The sequence below is a fragment of the Mastigoproctus giganteus genome, chromosome 10 (genome assembly GCF_048544385.1).
Source record: "Mastigoproctus giganteus isolate SK-2022 chromosome 10, ASM4854438v1, whole genome shotgun sequence".
Lineage (NCBI taxonomy): Eukaryota > Metazoa > Arthropoda > Arachnida > Uropygi > Thelyphonidae > Mastigoproctus > Mastigoproctus giganteus.
Window position 1 is genome coordinate 127425823 of NC_143584.1, and position 24657 is coordinate 127450479.

The following is a 24657-nucleotide window of genomic DNA, read 5'->3' on the forward strand; positions in this document are numbered from 1 at the left end:
CAGGACAAGTGAGTGGAGTTTCTTCTCGTGTTATTCCGTGTTTTTCATCCTACATAGAATGAAAATCAGTCAGTGGACATTGACTTATAAAGATATAATATGTCTGCATATTAAGGCCCTTAGGCGCTATTACGTCAACGCCTCAGCGGAACCCTTATAAAATGCATGCAATTCATAGACCCAGTAAGGTGTCTGTGAATTGCACGTATTCTATGAGGTAATAATGTAATGCCTCTGTCGCCTCAGTGGCTTCGGCCCAAAATCGAACAGCAGCTGTACTTCTGCTCCTAATTTGCAGTTCAAGTTGCTCTCATTCCCACATACACGCAAGAATAAGTTTTCTGTATTCAGTGGTAATCGTTTTGGTTGCGGTAAATGTTGGTTTTTCAGTGCTACCGTTGTAACTTTCACTTACCACTTTTGGGAGTTGCTGTGGTCAGGGCTTGGGTTTCAGTTCGTCGAAAATTATTAAACTTTTTTCATTTTTCGCTTTTTCTTCTCTCTTCTTGAGCTCAGGACCGTGGTGCAGCTGCACCTCCCGCACCGTAGGATGTGGTACCGATGTATCGAGCTTATTACACCATGACTGCACTAGCACGCATATTGCGCCTTCGAACTTGTAATCGGCCACAGTATTGTAAGTCCTGTTGAAAACTGAACGCTGTTGTATTAGCTGCCATAAAAGTTGAGTTGTAAACTTTTCTTTTCTTGTGTCTGTTTCGGGAGTGTAAAAAAGAAACTTTTTTTAGATTCGACTTCAGCAATAGCGTCATCTTCTCCATTCGCTGTTCACGTGATTTGCAATTTCCTTTCTGTTTTTATTTCATTTAGGAAATTGAAAGTAAATTAGAGATAAAAATGAGTAAGGAAAGGTTCACTAGTTAACTTTTCTGGCTGCAGAACTTCCGCTGCTTGCCGAGATTTTTTTTTTAAATACAAATAGCGGATGTAAACAGTTGAATGTTTGACGTAGAAGGCCGATAACCCCAAATAAATTCTGTCGGCAAGCGAATCTAAGAAATTTGGAACTTAGTGTGAAAACCAAGGACTCAGTTTACGCGGTACCGCCTTAAGAACACCAACAAAACATGGAATAGGCTAGTGGGCCAGATGGGATGTTTTAATTTACAGATAACTGTCGTACGCATTGATCCCCATAATGCGCAACTCGATGTGAATTTATCCTTCACTAGTCAGATCCATCTAGCGGGAAATGGTACCAGCGAGAATCTTCTATTTGACCTCAGAGTCAATAACATAAAAAAAAGAGAGAAAGAAGGAAAAAAAAAAAAAAAAAAAGCTGTCAAACATTTGAGGCCTACATCCCAGTAGTGGAAGCAGATGTTTTATTAGATTGTTTGATAAGAACAGAGCGGCCTCTAGCGGACCAAAGTGGAAATACACGGCACAAACTTCTGTACGAACTTCTGACTAGCGCGCGGAAAAGACACGCTATCAGAAGTAGCTGCAGAAGACGGGAAGTAGAGTGAAGGCGCGCGTGCATACCTGTGTACTTGTTAGTGCTCGCATCGAAAGGGGTAACTGATAACTTTGTATCCGTGAACTCTCTCTTCTTCCTTGTCGCTTTGGCTGATGAGATAACCTATCTGTCGCTGTCAGGTGGGTACATTTTTAAACTCTTCTTAAGATATTCGTTTGATTATCACTTGTAGCTGGATGCGCGTGCGTGCGTACATGACCGTTACTCTGTGGGCTTCCCGGCCCCTTGATAAGGACACGGTTCCATATGTGCGCCACACGTGATGTGGAGAATATGGAATTCACCTTATCTGTAGACCGTTCCTTGAGCGCCTTAAATGCGATGTCCGAAGTGTCTTTAGCGTCCTACAAGTTGGAATGTGTACGCGTGCCGGTGTTTGTGTTTTAGGTTTTGATTTTGAAATGTATTCGCCTCAACAGGGGCATAGATAAATAAATAAGGTCTCGAATCCTTAACGTAATCTCCAATTTTGTAAGATCCGTTTCTTTTCATTGTTCCTTCGTGCGTATGAAAGTGAAACGGTGGGTGGAGCTGAATCCTTAATACGTCGCCACAAATATTCTCCCTGAGACTCGTTTGTCACTGGGATCTGTCATGGCAGGCCGTAGCAGCTGACGGGCTAAGTGGCATACAAATGTGACACGGTTCCTTGTCTCGTTAGTACGCGTTCAAGTGGTCAACCCGTTCCGTAGTCCATCGTAAGCGTAGCTCTTATGTACGTTGAGAAAAAGATGTTAAATACCGTGTAAGTTCCTGCCTCCCAACCCCTTTAACCCGTTGTTCCCAGAGCAACGGAAATGTCGAAGGAAAAACGAACATTCCGACTGTGTAGCTCAAATGATATTATAATTTGGAGGTAAAAAATACAAGGTTACGTCTATTTTAAGAAATAAATTTTCTCTGATAAGTAATTACGTACTATATTGTAACGCATAAAGGGTGGAGTACTTGGACAATCCACCGGTGGAGCAAGGTCATCGAAAATGCAGCCAACTAGGAAAAACATACCATTCGGAACTGAGAGGTTTTTGCGAAGTGGCCAAGGTATGGACGATTCTTGTTAGCGCAATTTTATTTTTGCACAGCCAAATAGAATAAATATCAGTACTTATAGCGTGGATTATTAGTTCAATCTGGAATCCTAAATTCCATAGAACTGTCTATAAACCAAACAACTTTGATTTTCTGCCCTCGCTTCTTTCATGCAACAAATTTGAATGATGACTTTACGCATAATTAACTGTCATTCCATTCTTTTTCTCAACAAAAGAGTCGCGCAGATAAAACCTTGAACTAAAAATTGGTTAATTAGGCGCTATTGTTATTTATTTCCTTAATTAAGATCGTGTTATTTTAATAGCAGTATTAAATGACAACACATTCTCGTAGACTTTTTTTTAATCACAGATATTCCTGAATCACTAAAAGTGATATTTGTACGCAGAGTTCGTGTTTAAATGCATTTTTGTAGTTTTTGTTTAATAATTAGGCCAAATGTCTGTTCATTGTATGTAGGCGTCAATATGGCCGATAGCTGTAGTCTTCTACGTTAAGCTCTTCTGCAGTTATTTGAATAATTGCGTATGTTCAACTGCATCTGTAAGGAAAGGGGTGGGAGGGATTATAATGCTTGAGAAACTGCCCGCGTATTATTGAATGTGGAATTCAACGCAGGCTGTAGAATATTTTATAGAAAATCTACGCGACCTGGTTTCTTTATTACATAACTCTAATTATGTCTAACGTGCAGTTTTCTTTGTAGTTTTTATTAATTTAAGAAAATGTAAATTTTACGAGTGTTAAATAATCTGAAAAGGGAATTCTCAGGAACGTCGAGGCGGGGGATATCGGAAACGCTCTCTTGATGAATTCTTGAAATCATGTTGGCCAAATAAGAATTCAACATTTCATCTATTTATTAACGTTCCTGTATTACTATTCTTTTCTTCTTTAAACAAAAAATTCGCAAGTGCTGGAAATGGCTACCTTCAGCGGAAATGCATGCTCATATCGAGAAACCAGTAATTTCCACAGAGTGCAACCGTTTATGGGACACGGAATTTGCATACTCTTTAGCAGCATACTAATAAGCCTTGGCCTCCCCGCTCTCACTACCTAAATACTTGCGAGGACACCAGAAACAGCTGGTACACGGTACTAGCTAACTAAATACCGAAACGTCCACTCAGGATGAGTTACTATTTATTACTCTATCCACTGATCACCTGCCACCCCCCACACAACCCTTAAGAGGTCAGATGGCTGCATCGCACATAATTACAATTAATAATCGATTTCTCGCTTTTCAATTACTTTTGCTTTATTATCATTTGCATAAAATCTGCGCTAAAAACACATCGGATTCTTTGCACTTTCAATATTTTGGGTTCAGGGGAAATTCTTTAGACCATTAGGGGCTGCGATGTATCTTCGTCCATTAAAATCGGATTAAACGGGGTATCTAAAATCTGCGCAAGTCTGTCAGACAACAAAAAGAAATGCGTGGAATCCATTAGAGCTGTTTTTTGTTTTACATTTTGGGATGGTCCTTTACAGCTGTATTCTACAGTTCAAGATCTTTTCTTTTCACATTGCCTCTTAATGTTAAAACGAAAAATGTTCTTCTGTCTATTGAAGAAACCTTAAGCTTGTCAATAATAAGCCCAGATAAGATGCTTTTGCAGTTTACGTTGCCATTGGTAGAAAAGTAAATCAGAGGAAAATGTGGACTTCACTGGTTTCCTTTTCAAATAACTGTGCTAAATCTTCTCACATTTAGCGTACTTCGAAATGTAATTAAATTTATGTTTGTCACATTTACGATTTTCTTTTATTTTGCGGATTATCGGAGAAATTATTTCCCATTCTCCCCGGGATAATTTTAAATCTACTTTACTTCTATAATATAATACTTCTAACAATTTTCTTCTATTATTCTCTACTTTTTCGTTTACAACTTCGTTTGCATTAAAATTTATCAAATTAAATATTTATCTGCGGTGGCCTAAAGTTAACTGTTACGGTTGTTTCCTTAACTGTCTAAGTTAGTAACCGGAACTTTGTCATCTCTTCAACCTTTTATAAGAAGATCAAACCTTAGAATCCACTAAAATAGTTCTACACCAGGAAAATAATTTCTCTTCAAGCAGAAGCAGAGAGAAAATACTTCTGGTTTTCTTATGCTTACTTTGTATCATCATCAAACATTTACCATGACGATGAAGCAATCAGTGGAAGCAATTTAGAATAAGCTGAATGGACTTTTAATGAGGACAATACAGAATGAATATACAGTACTTAAGTATATCCATCGATTTTCAGCCAATGCGAGGTAAGCATCCAGGCTAAAGGTACAAGCAAGAAGCTATGGGTATATCGGCTATATAGAACGAAAACAGCTGCCATCAAACCAATGATGATATTAGCTCCTTTTATAATTCAATTAATTGTGGATTTTTTTGTAAACTTTACCATTACACGTTAATTCGACATCCGTGTGAAGTATTTTTATCCATTTCAATGTCGGATTAGCAAGGAAATCTGTAGATGACAAAGATGCGATTGTTTATTGCGATTAAGGAAGGCCTAAGCATGGTATTTCATGGTGGAACATGGCTACCACTTTTTTTCCAAAGTGATAGATGTGTTGCTGTTGGAGTATAGTGGGACAAACGAATTGAGGGACTGGATTGCAACTAGTTTATTTATTTATTTATTATTATTATTTATTTATTTATTTTTTTTTTTTTTTTGAGGGAAGCCCAGTTGAGATTTCTCGAAATATCAGTTCTCAATTTAAATTAATACAAAGCTGGATTATAGATTTGCCTAATTCACAAAGGGTGCAGTTTAAAAATTCAAAGAATTTACTTTTTGGAAATAAAAAAAAAAGAAAAAACCCGATAATGGTTACTTGTACATGATCGAATTGATTTCTTCTCATTCATCAAACTTGAGCAGTTTTGATGGCCAGTAACGTTTCGTATGCTTTTTTCCCATTTAAATACCCGAATTTAATAAAAACTGAATTTCAAAACATTAGCAATTGGTGTGTTTAAGTAATAATTAATTACTAACGTTATGTAACTTTGCCTTATGTTTAAAGGTTAGGTTACGTTAACAATGCAAGATAACCTAATCTAAGTTAATTACAATAATTTCTGTGATTCGAGAATGATAACTATTAGCCATCAGATTGTTAGAAGTTAGTAACTGATTGACAACATATCGACCAATAACTTTCATCCACGTGTGATGTAATAAGGAAGCGATCAATAGAAAAGTATACAGAATTTATGGTCTATGATGCTGCAAGTATACCTAAAAGAGTGGCAGATGCATTCTTCATGAGACCAAGCCACCTTAAATTTAATGTTATTATTATTATTGATAAGAAATTGAACGTTAGTGATGTAAAGGTGTTTGAGAATGACGAAAATTATCATTGAACATTTGTTAACCTTTCAGATATCTACTTTCTCCCCCCCTCCCAGAACCAGGCTTCTGTTGGTTATGATATCATCATTTAATGAAATTTTCATACCTTTTAAATGTTTTTGAGGTTTGGGAAGTCTTAATAATCCGACAGTGTAAGATCGGGTGAAAGGAAAAGAAGCTGGAAGCCTAATTCAGCCAATTTGCCGTATATTTTGTGCCTTGTGTGCAGAGCATTTTGCTGCAAACACAGCACTCCTCGGGTGTGTTTTCCCCTGTGTTTGGCCTTCAATTCCTCCTTCCAACAAAGTGACGAATAGCTCAGGAGTTATCGTTTTACTCTTTTTCAAGCAAATACCATCGTTGTCCCAAAAAAGACTTCTCAGGAGACTCCTGGATTCAGGACAGGTGAAGTCCTTGCGCCAAAAGTCATTGGCACTTTGCTGAAAAATGGGGAAGAATGGCAGTTAAAGAGAGGACACGCTGTTACTTTTGATCAACATTCAGACCTTTTGGGTCCCATTTGGCAGAAAGCTTCGACACGTCCAAAATGTCATGAATAACATATCCAACACGTTCTCTAGACAACGGCAAGAGTCTCAGCTATCCGCTTAGTAGAAATTCGTCTGTCGGACAGTACCATAATGTTAATGGTATCAGCATTTTCAGGCACTGTCGCAAAACTTGGTCTTCTGCCCTCTTTGCATTCGCAATGTCAGAAAAACCCCTTTTAAATGTGCCACCCCAGCTTTTGATGATTAAATAGCATGGACACTGTTCTCCTAATGTCACCAACATATCAGTATGAATTTCCTTGAATGTTTTCCAGTGTACAAACAGGTATTTCATTACCGCTCTACCTTCAGTTTTGTTGAAAGTGACGATTTAGACTGACACACACCCCTTTCATCCACCGGGAATAAAAATGGATAGTAGGAGGGGGGGTTTTATTTGGAAAAATGAATTGTTTAACATGAAACAATATGCTCTTTAAATGTGCCGCCCCAGCTTTTGATGGTTAAATAGCGTGGACACTGTTCTCATAATTTCTCCAACATATCAGAATGAATTCGACATCCATTTGTCAAAAAAATGGAAGCGGGTTAGGCCGAGAATTTATCACACCCCCCTTCGTATCTTTTGTCATCCGCCCATTTTTTCCTGTGTTTATTAGGAAGAATTCTAATTCAGGCATTGAGCAGAGAGAAAATGTCTGTCTGCCTCGCGTATTTAATCGAAGAAAATAGCTCACACGTTTTAAGATAAACACTGTCATCTATTACAGGCAGTTCATTACTCGCACTGATGGTGTCTTAATGGGTTTCTAAGATGTCTGCTAATTTTGTATCGTCATCCAGTACGGTTCAAGATCATGGCGCATAATTTCTGCATGTAATGCTCTCTGATAGTATTCTTACCTATTCCGATCATTACGGTAGAGGTTTAGAATAGGCTTTGCAGGGATATCAAACTCACAAGAGCATGTGGCCCCCCGGGCTGTGTCAGTTTAAGATGCTTGAAATAAAAGACGATAGCAAACAGGGAGGTTACAGGCATTATGGTTTTGCATCCCTCTTTATCGAAACTAATATATTAACTAAATATAACGTTGTGGTTTTTATTTATAAAAATGTATAAATTAATACATTACGAAATATATATGCATATATAGAGTGTTGTAATTAAACTGCGTCACTTTGAAGGACGACTGTTGTTTGAATTGTACATAACTGAAATTTTGTTCATAACGCGAAAAAAAGAAAGTCGAATGTACCAAATTAAACATCTCTTTGAGAAAAAAAGACAGATTTTATTATAATGAAGAACTAGTTCTTCAATAGGCATTTCATTTGTTTCAGGATGAACGGAACATGATGTTTACAGGAAAGGGAAAAGAAAAATCATTTCTGTAGAGGAAAAATGTGTGATGAAATGTTTAAACCATGACAGCTGTTTCGAGGCTGCTTGCCAACATTTAAAGGCGTGCATTTTGGTTTTTAAATGGGTGTGAACAGCAATACTTGCCAAAAAATGGCAATCCGATAATCAGTGAGTACTCATGTTCATCTATTCAGAAGACTGCCTGTTTTATCAGAAAGTTTTGACAGTCAACGCAGAAAACAACGAACAGACATTGACGAAGTGATACAGGATCGTATCGTCAACGCCTGAATGTACCAATCCATCCAGAAATAGCTGGACAGACTGGTAGACGAGCAACATGCGTTCATGGATATTTCTCGTCTAGTGACATACAGCTGCTTTTGACATTTTTTCCTCAGAAGGCCTGATAACTAACCGTGTGTGTGCTCCCAACTCCTTTTTTTTAGGAGACACTGTACCAGGAGAACATCAAAAGCGGGGAAGACGTAAAAGATAGCACAACATGGTATACTGGGAGCTTTCTGGTAGTATTACGAGCGGCAATCGACAATTGATCTACGATTCCAGCTACGAGTATTTTTTTAACCTCCTTTAACAGTTTGAGGAATAACGCAACCGCATGGTCAGATCATGGCGTACGCGTTTGAGTGGTCGTAGTTCAAGCTCACGTGACTGCTAAATGCTGTAAGGATTGCATTCATTATCAAAATGTTTAATTCTAAACCCCCCTGACTTATGTGGTTTTGTTGGAGTATAAGCATCCAGCACTTTACGGAGCTAATTGCTCATCGCGTCATTCCTTTCTGCATTGTGTACCTGCCATTATAATTTCAGCTCTGTGCGATTAGCCACTTCCGTCTACGGTACGACTCGGGATGGGCCGGAGTGCACCAGAACTCCGTTCTCTAACCAGAACGGAGTTCTGGTGCGCTCCGGCCCATTCTGAGGGACTACAGTCCCTCACAGGACGCAGTTTAATTGTAACCACCCTGTATATTGTATTGTATAATCATATGACATTATAGCATTAACACAGAGTCGCTGCTATGGGGAGGGAAGCAATTCTACTTTATTTTGTACTGATTTTCCACTTCATCCCCACTTATTCAAGAAGAAATCCTACTTCTTCCGCCTGAGATCGGCTAATTAGAACCCCGACTGAAGATACTTTAAAGAATTCCTCCAGTTACAGACGATAATCGAACCCAGACTCCAAATTCAAATATGTATTTCTACACACCAAGAGGATCACTGGGATTTTTTGAACATGAAGCAAACCTTAGCCATATGTCAACCCTTTCTTCTCAGAAAAAATTTCCAACTAAGATTCATGTAATAAAGCGAGAAACCGATTGTGTTAGTCGATATTAATTGAAGTTATATTTTTTTCAATGTCCATTTTCCTTAAGATTTTCCTCGATTTTTTTCGATCCCGCACACAATCTTCTTGAAACGTGCAATTTAGAGATGGACATGTCGAATTCTCATGGCCTAAATTCACTTAATTAATCATAACCCAAAACAAATCAACCGTATGTGTTTAAGATGTTTAACTACAGATCGTAGTCTCCACTGCAATTTTTTATGTTTATTGAAGTCCTTTTTACACGAAACTCTACTCAGATTAGAAAGATGTACAGTAGATTTATTGTTATAATAACAAATAATAAATACTCCAATATTAATGGTGCATATTAATCATGGAAACATTTTATTTTCAAGTGCATTGAACGAAGAAGTGTAATATATTGGGATGGGGACTTTTCAGTGTAGGACCGTGTGGCTCCCTTAATAGATTAATATGACCAGGATTGTCAACAAGTGAAAAGAACAAATTCGAATACTGGTTTTCTCGTTGATTACGATTTTAAAAAACATTTCTATGCATATTTAACTCACGAACATTATTCCACTCTGTCCAACATTCATTTCTAGTGATTTAGTTTTTTTCACTTTTGGGCCAAAAGTTGACCCAAAGGATTCCAAGGCTTGTGGACAGGTGAACCATTGGGAATATCTCTTTCCAGCGTTAAATTGATACCTCCTATGAGGAGAATGTGCTGTTGTAGTTCTAATTTTGTTCGGAAATATGGCGGGGATCTGAAAATGATTAGATAATAGAACGATGCGCATTAGCTGTGAAATATAAATGATATAGTACCATCGTTTCATTATAGCCCGTTAAAGCAGCTGGATCTTAACTGTATTAGAAAGTAGTCGCTAGGTGAAACCCCAAATCCATTAACTGTGTTACTATCACTGTATGGGAGACCTAATGGAAGAAACAAGGTATTAACGTTATACCGTAGCAGGCTATTAAAATAGCGTGCTCCGGGACAATACACACACACGGATATCAAGCAACGAATCAGCTATGCCCCAAACGCTACTTACAAAAACGCATCCTGCATTCTCGGGCGGTGGCTGTCAGCGCAATGAGAGTGGGTGAGTGAAAGTCCTTATCACGAGATAAAGCAACCCCCATCGACGTACACATTTCATGGTTACCAACAATTCTTATTGCTGTTCGAGAAGCTTTCTAATGGCAGAATTTGCCCCTGGTGCGCGAGTCACCTTGAGAAACTTTTGCTTATAGAAACTGCTTCGTAAAGTGTACAGCATATAATTGCACAAGCGTCCTATTAATTGTCAAATTTTTATTTACGATTCGTGTGTGCGCGCTGCCAATGAGTCATCCAGTCAATTGGGAGAACGGTAGAAAATAGTTAAATATGGCGTACGTGAACAATTATGTGGTAAACAATGGCTCGTGAATGTTACATAATGGTTGTGGTTTAGCAGTTATGTCTTCGAGAGGACCTTGCTCTGATGTTTACGTTGGATCGAGTGCTTTCTTTTCATCCACAGAGACTTCCTGAAATTATGGCACCGTCCTCCTCCTTTCTGACGACATTTCTTTATTTTGTTCGCGTGTGCACTCCACCCATTTCGAACTTGAACTTCACCCATCGATTAGTCGTCAAGGACAAAGAAGGCTCTGGTGAACTGGAGGCAAACGCGTGGATTATTGATCGTAGCGTGTATGGTTGCGCTTGCGGACGCTCCTTGCATAACAGGACATTGGGTGTGGTTCGCGTATATTTCTGTGTTTCTACCAAATCCTGACGTTCTGCATTTCTTGAAATGTCTCGCAGCAGCCCACTTTGTATTCATACGCGAAGGTCGTAGACAAAATAAGAAAAGTATTCCAGTAGCTTGGTGCTAACTCCGTACAGTCAAGGCCACCTACGCTTTCAACACATGAAGAAAGTGTAATGAAGACCGATAAGTGGAGTCCTGTACGACAAAGTGCTGCACTTCGTCTCCGCAATTCACCCCTGGCTACCGTATTCATTTCACGGACCTCGGAAACTGACGGTACAGTTTCCACTTTCTGACTACGATTACGACATTTCTTCCAGAAAAGGAGGTTCGATTTGTAAACAGCGTTTTGTTCACATTCGTGGAAAATTACAAAGCTTGGGTAGACTCAACGAAGGAGGTTCGATTTGTAAACAGCGTTTTGTTCACATTCGTGGAAAATTACAAAGCTTGGGTAGACTCAACGAAGGAGGTTCGATTTGTAAACAGCGTTTTGTTCACATTCGTGGAAAATTACAAAGCTTGGGTAGACTCAACGCACACGCCCAATTCAGATTTTGGCGTAGTAAGAGTTTGTAAACAAATAAAAGTATTGTGAAACTAGTTGTACTGCTTGTTAACAATCCCATTGAGGAACAAAGAATTCTTAACCAGCGGTTCCAACCCCTTCACACTTGTGGAGCAGCTGTTTGGGGAACCACTGGTTGAGAAATGTTCTATTGATTCCTAAAGTTATAACATGCACGTCAGTATTGGCGATGATTGTCATGAGGTGAAGCGCTGTGGTTCAGAATTCATCAAAGGATTTTTGCCATTTTGTCATATTTTTTTCTTGGTGAGACTTTGCAAAGAACACGTATCATTAGCTGTAAAAATATTTTAACTGGGCAATGTTTTTCTGTCTGTTAAATTGAAATTAATAAAATAAAATTTATTTAATTTAGCAACAGATGTTTAATTTTTGATGAAACCTGTTCTCCATAAATGATTCCTAATCAGGTAATCATCACACGCCCGATGAAATATCTCTAATTGGCAGCACCAATAAATATGAGTAGTTTCCCAAAATTAAATATCTGAAATAAAAAATAAAAATCTGGGTCGACACCCCCTCGCTTCCAAACTCTAAAATAACTTACGAATAGACACGACAAACATTTTGCCATATACTCACACTCTTGTGGAAAATATCGAAGTTCGAAAATCAAATTTTATTTCTTGTATTATTATGCATGCCAATTTGCATGATAGAAATGACGATTTGTCATTTCTGTTCCATTCAGTACCGATGCCTTACAGCCTCAGTTGCTTTGGCGTTTAAAGAACAGTTAAAAATTTGTTCTTCCAAACCAATAGGACCTTATTGAAATTGCTTCAGCATAGTTCCAATGTGGTTTTTCTTTTCAACTTGCTGTCTCTACTCTCAATTCTTGTATACCAATACCACAACCAGTCATCAATGACCACAACTCAATACCCAATCTTCAGATTTCACTTAAAGATAGTCGTTTTTTCTGGACTGAAAGTGGGACAGTTTAGGGAACTTTCCTGTATATGAAACGAATATAAAAATACTGTTTCATAAACCTGCTATAGATGGCCACTTATTTTATTGGGACCGTAGGTTGCACAGGCTACAGCAGGCTGGTATCTTATCTGCCTAAATTTAGGCAGATAAGATTTACAAACGTATACAAATACTGTGGGAAAAAGAACTGAGACCAGGGTACTCCATGCTTGACCTATACCCAACATTACTGAAGACCTCCCAAAATATTAGTTTATCGTCGACCTCTCCAAAATTACAATCATGTTGCGCTTTGTGTGAAGATGTTACCTACTAGAAAGCAATAACGCGAGAAAACTACGTGTTAATAGAGGAACTGTTCTCCCTTCGCGATTTAAATAGCCTTGAATTGGAAGACTCGGGATTCATCGAATAATGTTTCTATATGAGGATACATCGGCACACTGTGGTTTCTTGATTCTGGTTAACCCTGAGAATCAGTGGCAGTCATTATCTGTTCCAGTACATCGACAAACTTCTGAAAGATGTCGACCTTGTCAACTTTGAAATCAACAGTTTTGTTGGGTCAGCGAGAGTCACTCTCTGACTCAACATCCATAGCGTCATTAGACGAGACTCGAAAGCCTGGATGCCCTTCGTCAGTCTCTCTTCATTTCCCTCTTGTATGTCGTCATAAATGGCATTTATAAATGCGGGTAAAATTCGGCTTTGGTGATGTCATGTTGCACAAATAGAAGTTTCCAGTTGCATTCATAGTGATGATAACTTTATTGAAGCCCTTCGTTTCTAATCCTGAGTCAGCTGTTATTCTTTTCGATGACTACAATCATCGGGACAACGATTGTTTATTTTTGCTTTGTCATTCACTCGCATTTTCCATTGAACTAATTTGTTGTACTGATAGGTACAGCAAATTAGTACATCCATCGTTCATTAGGAAAGGTGGGGGATGGTTGCTAAACTCTCTGTAGAGAATTCAGGACATTGTTAATTTTTTCGTAGGAGAAAAATGAATGGCCGTTTGGAAAAATTCACCAAGATGTATAGAAAGTACCAACAGATTAGATATTGGGTCATGCCAATCTAGAGAGAAAGAAATAGGCGAAAGGGGGGTGGGGGGAAGAGAGAGCGGGCCTAATGACAGCTAATCAGAAAGAACACATTTAACGATTCACGGATTGACTTTATATCGAGATGGCGCCCTGAGCCTCTGGTTTTCGAATAATTACCAATCTTCATTAATATTAAGTAGAAAAACTTCACGACACCGCCTGTTCTTTGTCCAGAAGCGGCTTTTAATTATCGCAATTGTGCCTTTTATGACTTAAACGGCATTTGCTATCAGCTGCAGGGAGCGCATCAGTCATATCTTGCATTTATAGAACTTTTGTTTTTCTGTCGCTGATTATTACACTCCATATGTCAACTGTAGCATTATCTGCAGAATCGGAGATAGAAAAGTGACATTAGTTATAAAGCGACTAGGAGGCGCCACGCTATCTCTACTTCAAACTGATAATTACCTCTTACCGGTTGCTATCTGCAAAATAGTCTTCGTTCAAAAGCAAGAGATCTATCTTTTCATTTTTTTCCCTTAATCGACTCCGGCCGCTAATGTATCATCTTTACTTTCTTCCCATGGATACTCGCACGCGACCAAAGCACTTCCAGTAGCTGGACCTCTTATTCCTGTGGCAATTTTATTTTATTTTTCCAGTTTTTAAACGAATATTCTTTTCTCGTTAAAATTCTGATAGAATTTGAGGGTTTTTGTACTTTTTCCTTGTCAGACGCCTCTTAAACATGTAGAAATTAAACTGAATGGAATATTTTGTTATCAGACTGCCACAGCTTATCGTATCAAATGATTAACCGAATGGCTAAACCCGGGATGAAGATCCGATCATTATAGAATTGTCAATTCCATCTGAAGATACGGGACAGAAAGATATTGCTTTTTTTTTCTCTCTGTGCTCTTTCTTCTTTCAAGTTAACCCGATTCGCGGCCTCTTGGGTCCAGCCTGGATGGGAAAGTCGCTCCCAGTAATTGGAACCATGAAAATTTTCAGATAATGTGCTGGATCTGTCAGAAACAAATCCCAACATTAAAAATGCACTAACATTGTCACTTGAATTAAACATTTGGGGCATCGTACTGTCAGATAAACTTGGGACATCTTTTCAAGATTGCTCACCAAAGAATACACCGAAGAGCTCTTCACTTGTTGCAAATGGCACTTTAACTGCCCTCTTACAGTGAAATGCACAGTCGGGATCCTAAAATTACTTAAAACGCACACTTGGGAATAATCTGTCTCATTCTTTTCTTTCTTTTGTCTTTTGCCACATCATTAATATTTATTACAGTCCCCCGTACGAGCTTAGTTAATGGTGGTAAACCCCTGTTGGGGGTACAGTCAATTTATCACTCTTATGGTAGTGTGACATCAATAAAAACCTTACTTTATGAAACATAAGGTGCTGTTTGAAAGCCTGTGTACAGCAGGACGAAGGGGGTGGGAAGGGTATTTTTTATTTTTATAAACTGCTTAGCGTTTCTGATTTCAAGATAAGTAAAGAGGTCGCTCTTTGAACGCGGTTAGCTTTGTGGGAAACAAGAGAGTTCATTCTTAATGGCTTTCTTCTGTCCCTTAAGGAAGTACGGGCTACTGAAATGTTAGAGGAGTTTTCTTGTTTCCTTAAAAGTGTCGTTAATAACGAGAAGATAAGAGAATGAATTATGTGTGCCCAAAGCTGGAGGAATTCCTAAAACATTTACCGAAGCTGCATCTCCCAGAACACATTTTTTGTTATTGGTACCCACACTCTAGTATTTCCACTCGAAGTTTAGATGGATGGTACTGCAAATCTTTTGGTCCAGCTTGTTAAGATTAGACAACTTCATTTACTAAATATTTGACCGACTCATTGTCATCGTTCTGAGCTTTATGATAGCTTGAATACAAAGTGTCTCAAAAATATTGGTACAAACGTTTAGGGGAGGTAGGTAACATCTAAAGGAATGTGAATCGCATAGGAACCCATAACCGGAAACGTCACCGTAAGTCGGTAGACGGCGCTGTTCATCAGTTCCCGAGAAGGAAAATTTCTGGTTTACTTATTCAAGCAGTAGTCGCCGTACGAAGAGCATGCATCGATATACGAACTGTGAGCTGGCAGACATGCACCTAGTGTATGGATTAGCAGAGGACCCACACAGTGTGCGCCCCCATGCGGCACAACATCGCTTCGCAATAAATGTGTGGGCAGGTATGGTTAGTGACTGCTTATCGGCACATACCTGTTACCATCCCGCATGAACTCCGCTAAATATCGGATCTTTCTTGAACAAGTTCTGCCAGGGTTACTTGACGATGTTCCAGCAAATGTGAGACGCAACCAAATTTGAAACCAAATTTCAACATGACGGGGCGCCTGCCCATTATGGAAGGTGTGTTCGTGACCATTTGAACAGGCGTTTTAGGCGTCGATGGATTGGCCGTGTTGGACCCGTTGCCTGACCCACACGCCCACCTGATTTATCGAGCCTTGATTTCTTTCTGTGGGGGAGAGCCTCAAATCTATCGTATATGAATCGCCTGTGGAGACGGAAATGGATCTCGTGGCGAGACTCGTCTGCGCTGCTGCTACTGTCAAAGAAATTCCAGGTGTGTTCGACCGTGTCCGCCAATCCATGCTGCGTCGGTGTCACGCATGCATCGCGTCTCATGGTGGAACCTTCGAGCATCTGTTGTAACGTCATGAAATGCCTCCATCTCGTATTCCATTGTTAATATTATGTCAAATAAATGTTTGCCACTAATTACTGTCTTGTGTCATTTCTGTTTCTTGTGCCTCTGCTACTACTTTCCCGTGACGTTTCCGGTTATGAGTTCCTATGCGATTCACATTCCGTTAGATGTTACCTATCTCCCCTAAACATTTGTACCAATATTTTTGAGACACCGTGTATAATGCATTACTGTAATATCAAAAAGTATCTTTCGAAGTTCTAAATGCCAGTATATTATTTTTTCCAGGAGAAAGTTTCTCTGTGTGAAATTACATGGTTAGTATGTCGATGAGTGTATCCATTTCTGTTATAGTTCATGGCTCTTGGAAAAAATCTTACTTGAGCGAGCGTTTATTAATTCAAACTCTAATTAACGCATTATTTTTATTCCAATTCCACTGAACATCTCACCAGTCTTAGAGCTACTTTCCTGATCTCAATGATAGGCAAAAGTTAAAGGTTTATAGAAAAAGTAAAGTGAACCAAGATATTTTTGGCCGACTGGGATTTCCGTACCCCAAAATAATTTCGTGAGTGTGTATTCCGATTCTTCTTATTGCCCTCGTGAGTAACATCGGAGCGGAGGCGCATCCACGATGAATTAGATACCAAATGACAGATCCAATGGACTAACTCTGAGAAGGGAAGACGACGCTTGCTCTCCTCCGTTCACACTGCCAGTCACAGCACCCTGGCAAAGACCAGACGGAGTATGATGGGATGCCTGGCTCACCTCCCAGTGGTGGTGGAGGGCAACGTGGTGTCCTACTAAGGGGGCTCTGCAGCTAAGAAGCCAGGGACAGAACAACAAAACATAACACTACTATGACAGAAAATAGACAATACACTTTTTCTGGCTTTTACAGAGATTCTGTACTTCACAAAGTACCATGGCGCAGATGTGTGAAACCATCGGTGGCGCCTTCCACAAAACACTATGCCAGTCAGAGGCTTCGGCCATGGCTGCAGTTTGGATCATCGGATTGGTGTGTCCTGACTGGACACTGCTTGAGGGCCACGCTTTCCCAGCTGGGCTTAGGCGATTCAGACCTGTTCTTGCGGAGGGCCGGAAATCAGATTCCATGTCATGTCATGCTGTACTGTCTCAATTGAGTTATGCTTTCAGCTGGAGCGAGGGACTCTCCCTCTTTTTGAGGACACCTTGTCAGTTCTCTTCGATAGCAGAGAACTCTGATCAGTTGGGATTTTGTAAAGAAATTATTTTTGAGAAGAAAAAAAACTTAGGACAGTGGAGACCTACCTCTTCGTGGTGGGGACAGTAACTCGTGGTGAGGGAGTGATTCGCCGAGAGGCAGTTAGTTAGTTATTTGGTTTTTAGGAGCATTAGCAACTAAGGCCATATTGCTCCGGAGATATGCGGTGGTCATTCCCTGACCTTTCGCATCCTCCGTACTTGGTGGTAACGGGCTCGAACCCCGGTCTAATCAAGAAGCGTGTGCTACGCACTGCTGCTCCTTCCCACCTGGCTACGGAGGCGCCTGCCGAGAGACTAAATGTGTAATCTTGTGATCTCTTTATTAATCTGTTTCATTTGAATTAACCAAACAGGTCTCTATTTGTTTTGCTAATAGTAAATAACCGACTGTTCAGAACAAGAAGCAGATCAGTCCTTTGTCACATATGAGGGAAAGTGTAGGTGATGACAAATTCCAGCTCATATGAAATGTACTGGTGTGTAGCACAGTTGGTACAATCGCTGTTCTCACCACACCGGCTGGAAGAGACCGGAGTTCGAATCCCGTGAGTGATGCGAGGAAATTTTATGGGCCTTTTTTCAACATTGCTGAGTTAGTCGTTCTCGGGCATCATGGTTTTTCATCCAGAAAATCGACTACAGAACATAATTTACATATAGATTCTCCGCTATGTGGACTAGTTGCTGATGCGCCTAAAACCCTACACTTTGTAGGGTTTTAGGCTTAAATTAAAAACAGTAGAAGAAGAAAGATATCTGGGACTTACAATACGGGGATATATGAAGTTTCTTGAGCAGGTAAACAAGTAAGCCGGAAAGTCCGTGGTAACCTATCGATGACTTATCGGACAATATCCTTTAGAGATAGGGAGGTCATAATCCCACTGTGTAAGGCAATTGTAAGATCACATTTGGAATTCTGTGTTCAAGCATGGAGACCTCATCTGAACAACAACATCGAGCTTCTTGAAAGGGTACAAAGACGGTCAAGGCACTCTTCAGTGCCTTTCAAGAAAATGATTGGTCAGTTACAATGTATTCCATTTAAGTTCAGCTGTTGTAGACAGAGTGGTGGGTAAAATTTCGTCTTGGTAGATCCTTCCCGTTTCAAACACTAATGTAATTTTTTGGGGGGGAAAGGCTTAGATACGTTTCCGGCTGTGCAGCGGTTCGTTTGTACTCGTGATGCTCACCGCTTCTCGCAGCATCAATGAGGATCGTTTACGTGGGGGGGGGTGAGGAGGAGGACATCAACTTACGGAGGTTTCTTGAGGCAGTGAAATAAGTAAAATCCCACTGTAACGAACTTCTAAGGTTAGCGTGCATCAGTCATGTCGTTTTAATGAATGCCTTTCAGTGTACTGTTAAAGAGCCATATTTGTATTTTAAAATGGAATTTTACTGTGCGCGATACTCCTTTTATTTCAAAGTTATTGGTTTGGGAAAGTGGTCAGAAGAGTGGGACGGTGACAGATGTGTTTATAAAAATGAATCGTTTTAAGTATGAATATGTAATTTATATATACGATAGTTATAAATTTAACGAGAGCAGAAAAACAAAATTATTGAGAAATACACGCACGTGGCTACAAGATTCTGAAGGGTCGTTAAAGTTTTGTTTTCGTTGTGAAACCAATTTGATGTAATGTGAAATTTTCTTCCTTATTATGAAAATTTGCATTTTCAACCACTCGGATTACGAAGTGGAAAATAGTAACAAAAGCCACGATCATAATATTTCAAAGTTAGAGAGAAAAGCATTGCATTAATTCACGGCCCACACAAGAAGTATTTTAATCTCTTAACCTGTCTGGCATTTTTCCATTTCTGTTATTCTTGTTGTCACATAACTGACGCTCCCAAAATTTTTCAATTTGCGACACATAAATCTAGTGTACACTCTTTTAGATTGTCTTTACTCATACATAAAGTTTACATCTCTGTTCTGGTGGTCTTGTTTCAAAATTTTATGTCCAGAGAATGAAATCTTCTGTTCTACAGAGTGCTGATGACATAGAAGTTGAATTGCCCATCATTACGATACCCCCTCCCCACTAGAAAAGATAAGATAAGAAAAACATCTCTTTGTATATAGAAATCTGGATCGATGAATCTTTTTGGATGTAGAAATTTGGATCGATGAATCTTTTCCAACGTAGAAGATTCTTGTTGACAATTTTTTCCTATAGCTTTAAAATCTGATTTAAATATTTAAATTAATTTTAAAGATTTTTATTTATTAAAATTTAATTAAATTTTTCTATCTTACTCGCAGATTTAGATTACTGGTAATATTAAACTTGGTATATTCTCCATTGTACCGTGGTTCGCTTTTATTCAAGTGTAAAATGCATGGTTTCATCAGCATCATACAAATAGTTTTCAGTCTGTTCCTCTGCATTCTCCTCTCATCTGAAGCGTGGTTGCTGTCTGTTTCGCACCAGTAATTTCAGCGTCACTTCCTTCAAGACAACACTGACACTTCTCGAAGAACAAGCATAAAAAATTAGGCCTTAAATCTAGATTTGACCGCTAATTCAATAAATAATGGGCAAACGAATTAATATTTGATAATCTTAATCTTCTTGCGAGGTGTTTGTTTGTTAGTTGAGGACACGAACTATGTGCAGTTCGTCCGCGAGCACATAAGAGTTCGTGTTGTAAATATTTCTCCTTATTTCTTTCCTCTATCTACTATGAAATATTGGACACTTATGAAACTAGAGTGGAAGTGGAATTGATCTTCTTCACTGAAGCTCTTCAAATAGGTACAAAAGCAGATGTTTTAAATTTGTTGAATTTCAATTGCCGTTACTGTATTTAGATTCTGACATGCCGCTTAAATGCAAGTTTTACAACTGTTAGTAACGTCTGCACCAAAGGCAATAAATTTTTAAGTTGAATTAATGGAGGTTTTTTCTATTCTTTTCTAATTTTTGAAGTAGTTAGATCAGTGGGCCTACTTATGTCGTGTCCTTCAGAAAGATTGTTTAATTAAATTTACCAATTCCAATAAGTGCATCGCTGTCGAACCTCTAACGTGGAGAACAGGATCCAAACCGTGTAAAGAACGCTTCGAAATTTTGTTTAATCAAACTCAACCGGAACATCCACAACTACATGTATTTTTTTTTTTTTTTTTTTTTTCTAATTTAGAAAAGATGGAAAAACCCAATTATCCAGCCTTAAGATAATTGAAACCGGGTACATAAAATTGCTACACGAAATCTCAACATTCCCGTTTTTTTCTTTTGCAGAACGCAAAGGTGGGTGGAGGGAACAAAAGAAATCCCTGAGGGAGGTCTTGACGGCCAACAATATCGCTCCTGCTCGTCGGAACAATTGTCGACCCCTCCCATTCGAAACGTGTATCCGTTAGCTCGGCTTGAACAATCATCTTCGGTGCCTTGAGGTCATGTGATATGATAATCAGTGTCATAATCGGGTCACAGACACGCTCGTGACGACGAAGGGAGGAATTGGATGAGCAGCTCGTGACTGACTGGCCGTAGTAGATGATAAAAGTTGGCGGTAGCTTGGAGCGACCGAATCCACACACTTGACTTTCACACGTTTTTAAAGAAACAATATTACGCGAGGTGTGGCTCAGGAGAGAAAGAAAGAAAGAGAGCGCAATTGAAGGTACACTTGGAGTTGAATGCTTATACTGTTAAGGCTTAACCAGTTCATCGGGAACATTTTTCGAGGGGTCGGAAAGTCAATCGCACGTATTCATCTTTTAGGTGGTTGATGTACTGAGAAAGCTTGTTTCTCCATCCATGACGGATTAAGACCTCTGCTGCATACGAAGTATTTCAAACGTCTTCGTCACCTCCATCTTCTTGTTCCAAGTCGTCATCTAGAACAAGAAGCTATGTTATATCCTTCTGGACTTCATCGTTTGCACATTCCTGGACTAGCAATAAAAATACGGTTAATACCGTTCAGTGGGGTAGGTTTGCAGCCGGCGGGCGCGTTATAAGAGTGAATATCTAACCCATTATTAGGACCATTTGAGTATAATGTTTGTCGGTTGCTGGAATATCTTAATTATTTGCTTTCTTCGTGTCAGTGGTTCGAAATTAAACGAAAAACTCTTTTGACCTTTTGATTAATCAGGAAATTTTACTTATTGTCATACGAGTTGCGCAATCTTTTCAGGATATGCAACTTTTGTTGCAGATTATCTACAATTGCATTAAACTAAAAGTAAAAACTGGATTTTCGCAATACGGAAAAATGCATATTTAAATAGATGTGCGATTTTTTAATTTTAAACAGGTTCTTTACAAAATGCATTTATTGTAAATAATTTTGCAATTCATAATATACAATTTAAGTCGTTCTAGCAAACGCTGTACAGGGGCAAAATCCATTTACAGAAAAAACCGAATGAATATTTTTATTCATCTCTTTTTGGGGAAAAATCAAAGGCATGAATTTGAGTAGAATGTGTTTGTTGTTCTACACAGGAATTTTCCGGGTTATCAACATAACCGATGGAAGTAAAAATAGGATACTGGCAGTGGCGCGTTATCCTATATGCAAAAATGACATCTGCCTAGGGCCCCCCGATCAGAGGAGGGCCCCAAAATCACTGTTATAGAAACTAATTGCTGTTTTTTATTAATATTTTTTAAGTGATTTTTATTGGAATCTGAACTTTCTGCCTGCTAAGGTCAATGAACTTTACTTGAAGATTAATTTGAAAATTACGTTTTAAAAAATAGTTTTACGGATTTTGATGAAATTTTGTTTAGTTCTTATGTCATATAATTTGTTTGTTTTGTTGTCACAATAAAATCGAAAATTTTTTTTTTAGTTTTTCTTTAGATGGGCCCCCCAAATTTTGCCTCGGGCGCCTTTGAAGGTATAACGCGCCACTCTTTATCAGAAAGGGGAGGCGCAACTTGCGTTTTGGGTTTCGAAATTTTTTTGATAATTGTGGAATGACAACTAATGAAAAATAAAACATAGTGACAAATGGGCCTGGAGTACTGGGGTCCATAGTTTAACAAATAGATATTTATTGTATACCCAGTATAAAATGAAATATAAGTACAATTTCAGTTCAGTAGCTTTCCGAAAGCTACTGAACTGAAATTGTACTTATATTTCATTTTATACTGGGTATACAATAAATATCTATTTGAAAAATAAAACATATTTGTTGAAAGTTACCTAAACAGAAAATTCGCCTTTTTGCTATTATAGGTAATGGTTTTAAATTTGAAACCAAACTATATTCACAACGCTGTCATAATGACATAATTCTGCACGTTGTCTTGCCCATGGAAATGCAAGACAAAATGCAACGTGTCAGGGTCGTATTTATACGATAGCAGGCTCCCAGCCCTGAAAATCAATCCTTGGGGCTCCTTTAGCTGAAACTAACATCTAACAAAGACAGTTGGAATTCTGCTGATGGCCAGTACCATAAATTTGTCAGTGATATAACCCTTACAATTTGGACTGCATGAATTTTGAATCGCTCTGTAGCATATTTCAAATACAGAGTAATTGAAATATTTATAATTATATCAATATTTGATTATGTATAAATATAGTGCAAATGCATCAGGAATACATAGCTATATCTGAATAAATCAGATTATTAATAAAACGGCATCGTTTTAAGTTATATCTCATATTGTGAATACCTTCACAACGAGTTGCCATGATATTGCACTACTTCGAATAAGTAACGCTTCACCTAAGGAGAAGACTAATGTTACTTATTCTCAGATGGATACCACCACCCAGACGGCACCGTTTCAGGGCTATTTGGCCCTTCTTCGGTGGGTGGGTGGGTAGGTACCCGAGTGATGCAATGATGGCAAAACAGTTATGAAGTATAACTCCACAATATGAGAGATGCCTGATGGTGTATCATGTATTTAGACTCAAGCGTTTAGGGCATAAGCCTCAAGCTATGAAGGAGTCTAGACTATGTATAAATATAGTGCAAATGCATCAGGAATACATAGCTATATCTGAATAAATCAGATTATTAATAAAACGGCATCGTTTTAAGTTATATCTCATATTGTGAATACCTTCACAACGAGTTGCCATGATATTGCACTACTTCGAATAATAATCTGATTTATTCAGATATAGCTATGTATTCCTGATGCATTTGCACTATATTTATACATAGTCTAGACTCCTTCATAGCTTGAGGCTTATGCCCTAAACGCTTGAATCAATATTTGATTTAAAAAAAATAATTGTGGTTGCACAAACCTTCAACCTCTCCATTGCCGGTATGTCAGTTTTATCATTAAGCACTTTTAGGGTAATCATCTGGACGTGCGAGGTTAAAGTAAAGATGCATAAGCAATTGCGGACTGTCTTTTTAACAGAAAACCAATAAGCTCGACTGCCGGTTGGAAAAGAGAGATTTTTCACCCTTGGACATTTCCAAATCAAGTCTGGTTTTGTTTGACGGAGGAACTTTTCATCTCACGCCGTGGTTGAGATTTTTGGGCAAGGGATGTTCTTTCTCTCTTCCACCCTCCTCAGGAATATTTGTATTTCGTCCCACAAACATTAAAACCGATTATAGGATACATGCAGGCGACATAATTCTCATATTTGCCTTTGTGCAAATTCTCTACAGTCCAACTCAACTTTAGCACAGTTGTTGAAAATAAAATTCGTTTGGAAAAAGTATTGGAAACATTTTAAATTTCTAAGGAAATTTATTTAAATGATGATGATTCAGAAAAAGCGTTTGGATTTAAAGAATAAAAGCAGTATTTTAACCAGCCCAAAAGAACAGAAATCATATGCAATAATGATTTGGGGCTCTAAGCAGGAAAACATTTCTAGAGACCCATGTGGGATAAAATTACACGATTGTGTACACCTTCTTGCGCATTGAAATAAATTTAAATTGCTGTATCTGAGGCTCTGTCAAGAGATGGCACCCTTGACATTGCCTCAGATATGGTCATTTTGGGTGAAAAAGTATTTTCGCAACTGTTTTTCTTAAGTAATAATTATAACGAAGTTGTGCCAATGTTTATCAATTTTCATGGTGTTGTACTGTGGATAAATTCAAGAAATATCTGCCATTATAACTAGTCGTGCAGCTGATGCACCCTTGCCTATCGCGCAGTGGATATAATCACTGTCCATTTCACATTGGGTTTGAATCCAGTCAATGACGAAAGGAATTTTTATGGGCTTTTTTT

The 24657-nt window shown here is 38.6% G+C and overlaps 1 protein-coding gene across 1 annotated transcript in view; it reads left to right on the top strand.

The window, feature by feature from the left end:
• Positions 1–1470: 1470 nt before the first annotated feature.
• The window catches only part of LOC150079281 (zinc finger protein castor homolog 1-like), a 448513-nt gene continuing 425326 nt past the window's right edge, over positions 1471–24657 (top strand). Inside the window, exon 1 of the mRNA XM_090383869.1 lies at positions 1471–1620. The gene's annotated coding sequence lies outside the window, so the exon portion shown is untranslated. The remainder of the gene's footprint in view (positions 1621–24657) is intronic.